The sequence below is a fragment of the Callionymus lyra genome, chromosome 9, assembly GCF_982586985.1.
Source record: "Callionymus lyra chromosome 9, fCalLyr1.hap1.1, whole genome shotgun sequence".
NCBI lineage: Eukaryota > Metazoa > Chordata > Actinopteri > Syngnathiformes > Callionymidae > Callionymus > Callionymus lyra.
Genome location: NC_141826.1, coordinates 21,948,830 through 21,957,813, shown reverse-complemented (window position 1 = coordinate 21,957,813; position 8,984 = coordinate 21,948,830).

Genomic DNA, 8,984 nt, shown 5'->3' with positions numbered 1-8,984 from the left:
CTGACTGATTTTACATGAATGCACTGAAATAAATGTAAGAAACACACCTCGACTTTTGCTGCATTGATTGCAACACGCCAATGATGCATTCAATGGCGTAGGAATTGTATTACGAATTGAGGAAACACACTTTAGCTCACTGCTTCCCACTCCAATAAACCACATAAAACATATAAAACTTATGGATTTACTTACAACTCGGCATAAAGAATCGACAACCCTGTGGCAGATATCAATGAAATTGATGTCATTGAAATCATTAAAGAAGGTCAACCTTATTTAAGGTGTCGCAACTAAGAACCTCTTACGAAGCATATTTGGCTTCGTTTTAAAATTTTCCTAAGAAGGCAGTTAAGATCATGCTTGGGAAACACCGGTATCTTAAAGCTCCGGTGTAGATGATGGTCTACTAGATAATTTAGCTCTGCATAAGCAGCAATGATTGTGTTAACCCTTGTGTTATGGATGGATGGATGGATGGATGGATGGATGGATGGATGGATGGATGGATGGATGGATGGATGGATGGATGGATGGATGGATGGATGGATGGATGGATGGATGGATGGATGGATGGATGGATGGATGGATGGATGGATGGATGGATGGATGATGGATGGGTGGGTGGGTGGGTGGGTGGGTGGGTGGGTGGATGATGGATGGATGATGGGTGGGTGGATGGATGGATGGATGGATGGATGGATGGATGGATGGATGGATGGATGGATGGGTGGATGGATGGATGGATGGATGGATGGATGGATGGATGGATGGATGGATGGATGGATGGATGGATGGATGGATGGATGGATGGATGGATGGATGGATGGATGGATGGATGGATGGAAGGATGGATGGATGGCTGGATGGATGGATGGATGGATGGATGGATGGATGGATGGATGGATGGATGGATGGATGGATGGATGGATGGATGGATGGATGGATGGATGGATGGATGGATGGATGGATGGATGGATGGATGGATGGATGGATGGATGGATGGATGGATGGATGGATGGATGGATTGATTTATGGATGGGACGGATGGACGGATGGACGGATGGACGGATGGACGGAAGGACGGATGGATGGATGGACGGATGGATGGATGGATGGATGGATGGATGGATGGATGGATGGATGGATGGATGGATGGATGGATGGATGGATGGATGGATGGATGGAATGACGGACGGACGGACGGATGGATGGATGGATGAAACTTTATAGATTCCTCTGGAGGTCTCCTTTTGAAAATGGATTTTCTCTGCAACTCGAAGGCCTGAAAGCCTGACCCAGATATGAATTTTTGTCCTCTTATTTCAACAAAAATTGACAAAAATTATTGGCGAAATAATGTCAATATTTTAAGGATTCCCTCTTTTTGAATGGTGGTAAAAAACTTGGAATATGTTACCCGAGAAAAGATTAAACATGGTTCATGGATTTGGTAAATGAGGACGTAGAAAACAAAAGGTTTGATCGAAAACTCATCAAAAAAACATAAAATGTCTAATTCTAAAAAGAACTGTTCATTTAAAGCCACAAAGTGTTGATTATCTCCTCGTCTTAATTCCATCAGTTCAATCGTACAGCTTTGGTTCACATGGGTTCAAACTCCACGGGACTCGTTGACTCTGCACTTCGGTACAGTCAGCAAAAGCGATGGCGCCGCCGGGGAAAGACAAAGACAAGACTAAGCAAACATACGCACAGAGGCTGAGGAAGAGCTAAAATAGATAGCAAAACAGTTAGCGGGCAGAAAAAGAAAACAGAAGTGAACCAAAAGGGAAGGGAAGCCAGTCAGGATATCCTGGGCCGTGTAAGGAGAAGAAAGAGAATGAGGGAAGAGTCTTCACCGAGGAGGGAACTTAAAAAAAAGACAAAGAGGTCGTGCAGAAACAATGGCTTTGATATCCCCTCAGCCTCAGACTGACTTTCACAAGCTCCACATGAATCAAGCAGCACAGACTCGTGGTGAACAGAGCGTTCCCTTAACTGTCCTTAAGCTCTTAGAATAAAGTGTCTGGATGCTGAGGAACAGCAGACCCGGGAAAAAACACCGCCTTGAAATAATCTGGATCTTATCATTTGACCTTTAACGACTTTGTGATCCAACTTTCAACGTGTTATCCAACAGTACAAATACCATCTTGGAGTTTTTAACTTGAGTCTCTCGCTCGTAGATTGAGTTCCTCGCCGCCGACTTCTCTCCCTCTGAAATATTTATAGTCTCCACGAGAGAGTGAGTTAGGGTTTGTGCCGGAGGGATGTGATCCACCTGTAGGGGGGGAAGAGGATTTGAGCTGGAGTAGCTTGACTGTAGCCCCTCGTCTATCTAGGATCCCCAAAAAAAAAAAAAAAAATCCATCAGTTTTGCTGCATCGTCAGTCAGAAGGAGTGACACCGTGATCGGACTTTGTCATCGTTGACAAGTCTGCAGCGAGTCACTCACAAAAAGACCCCCAAACAATTCAAAATCTGGTAAAACTGGTCAACTTTATATATATATATATATACTATAATTAGAATTAGTAGTACAAGTATGAGTAGTAAACGCAGTAGTAGAATTAAAATGCAATTTAATTTCAACTGGCTGTATTTATGCACACTATGATGAGGTCAAAGTAACAACTAGATTTTATATTTTACGTTGTATTAATTAATAATGTCAATGTTCTTCATCGTTTGTTTTGTTTTTCTTTAAATTTGGAGAAAAAAAACATAATATAGGCACAATTATCTTTTTTTTCTTTAGTTTTTTAATTATTTAAAGGGTTTAATTTATTTTTAGGGTGCTTTTTTTAAGTAAAATGTATTTAAAATACATTTTTATTATTGATCTATTTTGAAATCTTTCTTTTAGGGCTTTTTGTTTACATTAAGAAAAAACTAAATAATAGTGGGAAAATTATTTTGTTTTTTTTATATTTTTTAATTTATTTCTGAAGAGGATTAAAAAAATGTATATACATGCAATTAAATTTTAAGTAAAACTATTAAACTCTATTTTATATTTCATTTAGTACTATTTCATTCAAAAAAGGTAATTAATTTAAATTCAATTTTAACTGGATGTATTTATGCAACATTTAAAGTAAAACTACATTTTATATTTTTTGTTGTACTATATTATTCATTATTCATTATTTTATTTTTTAATCTATATTTTTAATGGTTTTTTTTTTCCATGAGTATCACATTTTGTATATAAAATGCAATTAAATTACCAATTTCTTAATAATTTATCATCTTTTAAAAATGAAAATTGCTCTTTACTTGCACATCATTCGATTTCTTCATCTCTTTTTCTGTTACTTTATTATTGTTATTCCAGTTCAGTCCCAACATATAATGCAGTCACTTAGAAAAATTATTTTCACTTAAGATCCTTAACAAAAGATATAAATATAAATACTTGGCGTTGAAAAAATGAATATTTGAAAACAGATTTTAAAACTGAAGAAAGAGGAGGAGTCAAGAAAATATTTTGTGGGACTAATAATTTATGAACTAGAAAATGAGACCTATTTTCTAACGTCTTCATCCTCCTTATGTGTCCCTTACACTTAATGGTCAGGCTCCTCCTTACATCACTGATCTGATCCAGACTTACACCCCAGCTCGGCCTCTGAGGTCTGTGGATCAGAATCTACTTATGGTTCCACGAACACGGTTCAGGACCAGAGGAGAGAAATCCTTCCAGACTGTTGCTCCTAATCTTTGGAACCATCTTCCTCTCTCTTTGTGCTTGATGGATCTACTGACTCCTTTAAGAAACATCTTAAGACGTTTCTATTTGTTCAGGCTTTTCCTTGATTTTCTGGAACTCCTGTGTTGTTCTCAGTATTACCTTGATCTTTAAAGTATGTACTTTTTTGAGTATTGTTTTGATTGTTAAAGCGCTTTGTGACCCTGGTCTGGAAAAGCGCTATACAAATGAATATTACTTACTTACTTACTTACTTAATAAAAGAAGCTGATCATATATTTTACTTAACATGTAATAATTATTGGTTTAATTTAAATGAAATTGGACATCTTTTAATTTTTTATCCCCTTGTGCCCCATTTTTCTTTGACCTGGTTGTCCACATTATTTTTTCTTTTAAGATTGCACAAAGACAGACCGAACAACAAAATTATGTTTTATGCAGTAGAAAAATGTGTAAATCCTTCCCATTTTTTTTACAACTACAAGTCTTTGTCTTAGATACGAACACAAATCTGCACAAGAAACGACAATCAGCAGATGTCGGTTCACAGCAGCAGCTTCTGTATCTTGGCAACCAATAACGTGGAAATATGTGGAGAAGACACCACTGACCCGCCACACCTACACAAACGCTCGCAACACATCCTCTTAAAATGCAAAAACATGAATGAAGTGTTAAAGTTGACGACCAAAGCCTGAAAAGCAGTTTCAGAGTTGTTTTCAAACCACAAACGTTTGTTAAAAATTTGAATAATTGAGGAAAAGAAACTGCAAATAATATTAAAATATAATTTTTTTTTTTTCTGTTCTCTTAGTTGAAACCAGCAGCAACTGAACAACAGACAAAAACAGAAATAATCCAAAAAGGTTGAATTATGATAGTTAAAAAAAGTTCTCAAATGTCCACATCACTGTCCAAAGGAAACTTAAAGCGCACAACAAGTCGGGCGAAGAAAAATACACACTTGCCAGGTAAAACGACAACAAGTAGGTTCAGGCACAAGCAGGAAAAAACAAAAAAAACTGAAAGAACACCCACAAGGAGAGTGTAGAGAACGTACATACCAAGGAGTGACGATTAAAATCCGGCGCCTGTTGCTGCAGGAGAGGTGGTGATTGTTTGACGAGCTGCAGCTGCTGTGAGAGCAACAGGCGCCGTGGAACTCAGGAAGCAGGAAAGCCGTACAAAACAAGTCTGAAAATATCATGAGAAGGGAAAATAAATATTTGTGTACATTGGGCTGGCCCACAGGTTGTGGTTGAGTTACTAAGATATAATGTTTTGAATAACTTAAACCACGAGGAGGAGGAGTGAAGCCATTAATACGTCATAATGGACTCTTGTAACCTCAGAAGAACTTTATAAAGTAAGTAGAATAATTGAATTTCCACATGAAAATGCAGTGAATCAAATGAATCTGTCAACTGTAATGCTAGAACGTATTCAAAGTAAAATAAAAAACTTTTGACATAATGGCATGAAGGAGAAATACTTGCGTGAAAACGGTGAAATAAACTAAAAAAGGTTGAGAAGAAGAAGAAAAAAGAAGAAAAGAAAGAAGGAAAAAGGAATATAATTTGTAGTAGAAGTAGAATAAGTAGATAAGTTGTAGAAATAGAACTATTAGTAGAATAAGTAGTTTTGGTTGTTGCGGCAGGAGTATAAGTAGTAGTGGAATTGGTAGTAGAAGTATTTTATTTATTGTTTTGATTGTTTAAGCGCTTTGTGACCCTGGACTGGAAAAGCCCTCTACAAATATAAATTACTTATTTACTTACTTACTTACTTACTAACAAGTAGTATATGTAGTACTAGAATTAGTAGTAGGAGTAGAAGTAGTAGAATAAGTAGTATTAATTAGGCAAAAGTGTTTTTAAAGTTAAATGAAGTTTCTAGGTGTCAGTAGATGAAAGTACCTGAAGGTCAAAGTGGAAGGAGTTCAAACATGAGTTGAAGATTCAAGTGAAAGTGGGGAAAAAAAAGGTAGAAAATGAGGAATAGAAGAGATAAGAGAAAGATAGAACATAGTCCGCATTTCGGGAACGAGCCGAGTTGATAAAAGTTAAAAGTCGGTTAAAATTTGCAGCAGGAGATGCGGAACAAAATTTAGAAAGAAGTGGATCAATAGTTAGACTTCATTCACACAGTGAAGGTCAAAACATGGTCATGATGAGGGACTCAATGGGTCTTGGAGAAGAAGACTTCAACGTTTTTGAGTCACACTAGTGAACCCCTCTTGTGATTGAGGGTCACATGCTTACCTTACGTTCCCAGGTTCTGCTGCTACTGTTTTTGATTATCAGGATAATTCCAGTAAGAGCTCTTACTTCATGACTTTTCTATCCAAGTACTCTTTGTAATCTAGTACTTTTACTTCATGAAATTTGTATCCAAGTACTCTTTGTAATCTAGTACTATTACTTCATGACTTTTGTATCGAAATACTCTTTGTAATCTAGTACTTTTACTTCATGACTTTTGTATCCAAGTACTCTTTGTAATCTAGTACTTTTACTTCATGAAATTTGTATCCAAGTACTCTTTGTAATCTAGTACTATTAATTCATGACTTTGTATCGAAATACTCTTTGTAATCTAGTACTTTTACTTCATGACTTTTGTATCCAAGTACTCTTTGTAATCTAGTACTTTTACTTCATGACCTTTGTATCCAAGTACTCTTTGTAATCTAGTTCTTTTACTCCATGACTTTTGTGTCCAAGTACTCTTTGTAATCTAGTACTCTTCATGATTTTCTTATCCAAGTAGTCTTTGTAATTTAGTACTTTTACTCCATGACTTTTGTATCCAAGTACTCTTTGTAATCTAGTACTCTTCATGATTTTCTTATCCAAGTAGTCTTTGTAATCTAGTACTCTTACTTCATGACTTTTGTATCCAAGTACTCTTTGTAATCTAGTACTCTTACTTCATAACTTTTGTATCCAAATACTCTTTGTGATCTAGTACTCTTACTTCATGCCTTTTGTATCCAGGTACTCTTTGTATTCTAGTACTCTTCATGATTTTCTTATCCAAGTAGTCTTTGCAATTTAGTACTCTTACTTCATGACTTTTGTATCCAGGTACTCTTTGTAATCTAGAACTCTTACTCCATGACTTTTGTATCAAGTACTCTTTGTAATCTAGTACTCTTTATGATTTTCTTATCCAAGTAGGCTTTGTAATTTAGTACTCTTACTTCATGACTTTTGTATCCAAGTACTCTTTGTAATCTAGTACTTTTACTCCATGACTTTTGTATCCAAGTACTCTTTGTATTCTAGTACTCTTCATGATTTGCTTATCCAAGTAGTCTTTGCAATTTAGTACTTTTACTCCATGACTTTAGTATCCAAGTACTCTTTGTGATCTAGTACTCTTACTTCATGCCTTTTGTATCCAGGTACTCTTTGTATTCTAGTACTCTTCATGATTTTCTTATCCAAGTAGTCTTTGCAATTTAGTACTTTTACTCCATGACTTTAGTATCCAAGTACTCTTTGTGATCTAGTACTCTTACTTCATGACTTTTGTATCCAGGTACTCTTTGTAATCTGGAACTCTTACTCCATGACTTTTGTATCAAGTACTCTTTGTAATCTAGTACTCTTTATGATTTTCTTATCCAAGTAGGCTTTGTAATTTAGTACTCTTACTTCATGACTTTTGTATCCAGGTACTCTTTGTAATCTAGTACTTTTACTTCATGACCTTTGTATCCAAGTACTCTTTGTAATCTAGTACTTTTACTCCATGACTTTTGTATCCAAGTACTCTTAGTATTCTAGTACTCTTCATGATTTGCTTATCCAAGTAGTCTTTGCAATTTAGTACTTTTACTCCATGACTTTAGTATCCAAGTACTCTTTGTAATCTAGTACTCTTCATGATTTTCTTATCCAAGTAGTCTTTGTAATCTAGTACTCTTACTTCATGACTTTTGTATCCAAGTACTCTTTGTAATCTAGTACTTTTACTTCATGACTTTTGTATCCAAATACTCTTTGTGATCTAGTACTCTTACTTCATGACTTTTGTATCCAGGTACTCTTTGTATTCTAGTACTCTTCATGATTTGCTTATCCAAGTAGTCTTTGCAATTTAGTACTCTTACTTCATGACTTTTGTATCCAAGTACTCTTTGTAATCTAGTACTCTTACTTCATGACTTTTGTATCCAAATACTCTTTGTGATCTAGTACTCTTACTTCATGACTTTTGTATCCAGGTACTCTTTGTAATCTAGTACTCTTACTTCATGACTTTTGTGTCCAAGTACTCTTTGTAATCTAGTACTATTACTTCATGACTTTTGTATCCAGGTACTCTTTGTAATCTAGTACTCTTCATGAGTTTTGTATCCAATAACTCTTTGTAATGTAGTACTTTTACTTCATGACTTTTGTATCCAAGTACTCTTTGTAATCTAGTACTATTACTTCATGACTTTTGTATCCAGGTACTCTTTGTAATCTAGTACTCTTCATGAGTTTTGTATCCAAGAACTCTTTGTAATGTAGTACTTTTACTTCATGACTTTTGTATCCAAGTACTCTTTGTAATCTAGTACTCTTACTTCATGACTTTTGTATCCAGGTACTCTTTGTAATCTAGTTCTCTTACTTCATGACTTTTGTATCCAATTACTCTTTGTAATCTAGTACTCTTCATGACTTTTGTATCCAAATACTCTTTGTAATCTAGTACTCTTACTTTATGAATTTTGTATCCAAGTACTCTTTGTAATCTAGTACTTTTACTTCATGACTTTTGTATCCAAGTACTCTTTGTAATCTAGTACTTTTACTTCATGACTTTTGTATCCAAGTACTCTTTGTAATCTAGTACACGTAATAAAGGATTTTTTGTGGCGATAATCCAGAATACTGTAGCGATCCACATGTCCACGTTCACCTGAGGAGGAGGGTCCTCTGACCTTACGACCTTCCGGAGCGTTGAGGGCCAATAAAGAAGTCGATATTCATTAATAGGCAGCGAAGCATCTCCAGGTCACTAAAAACCAACTCGCGTAAAATCACATTTATCAATAAAAAATAAATAAAAAAATACTGCATTTTCAAGGTCACCAGTGATATCAGTGACTCGGAGCCAACATTTCTACCATTAGGCTGATGTTGTCCCTGCTTTATAAACTTCCCCCGGAAAGTGTTTCAATTTCCTCTCTCCGGATAAAACCATTAGCTGGTAATTAACTGCACGTTGATTAGCAACTAAGACGAGATAATGTTGGGGTCTATGGCTA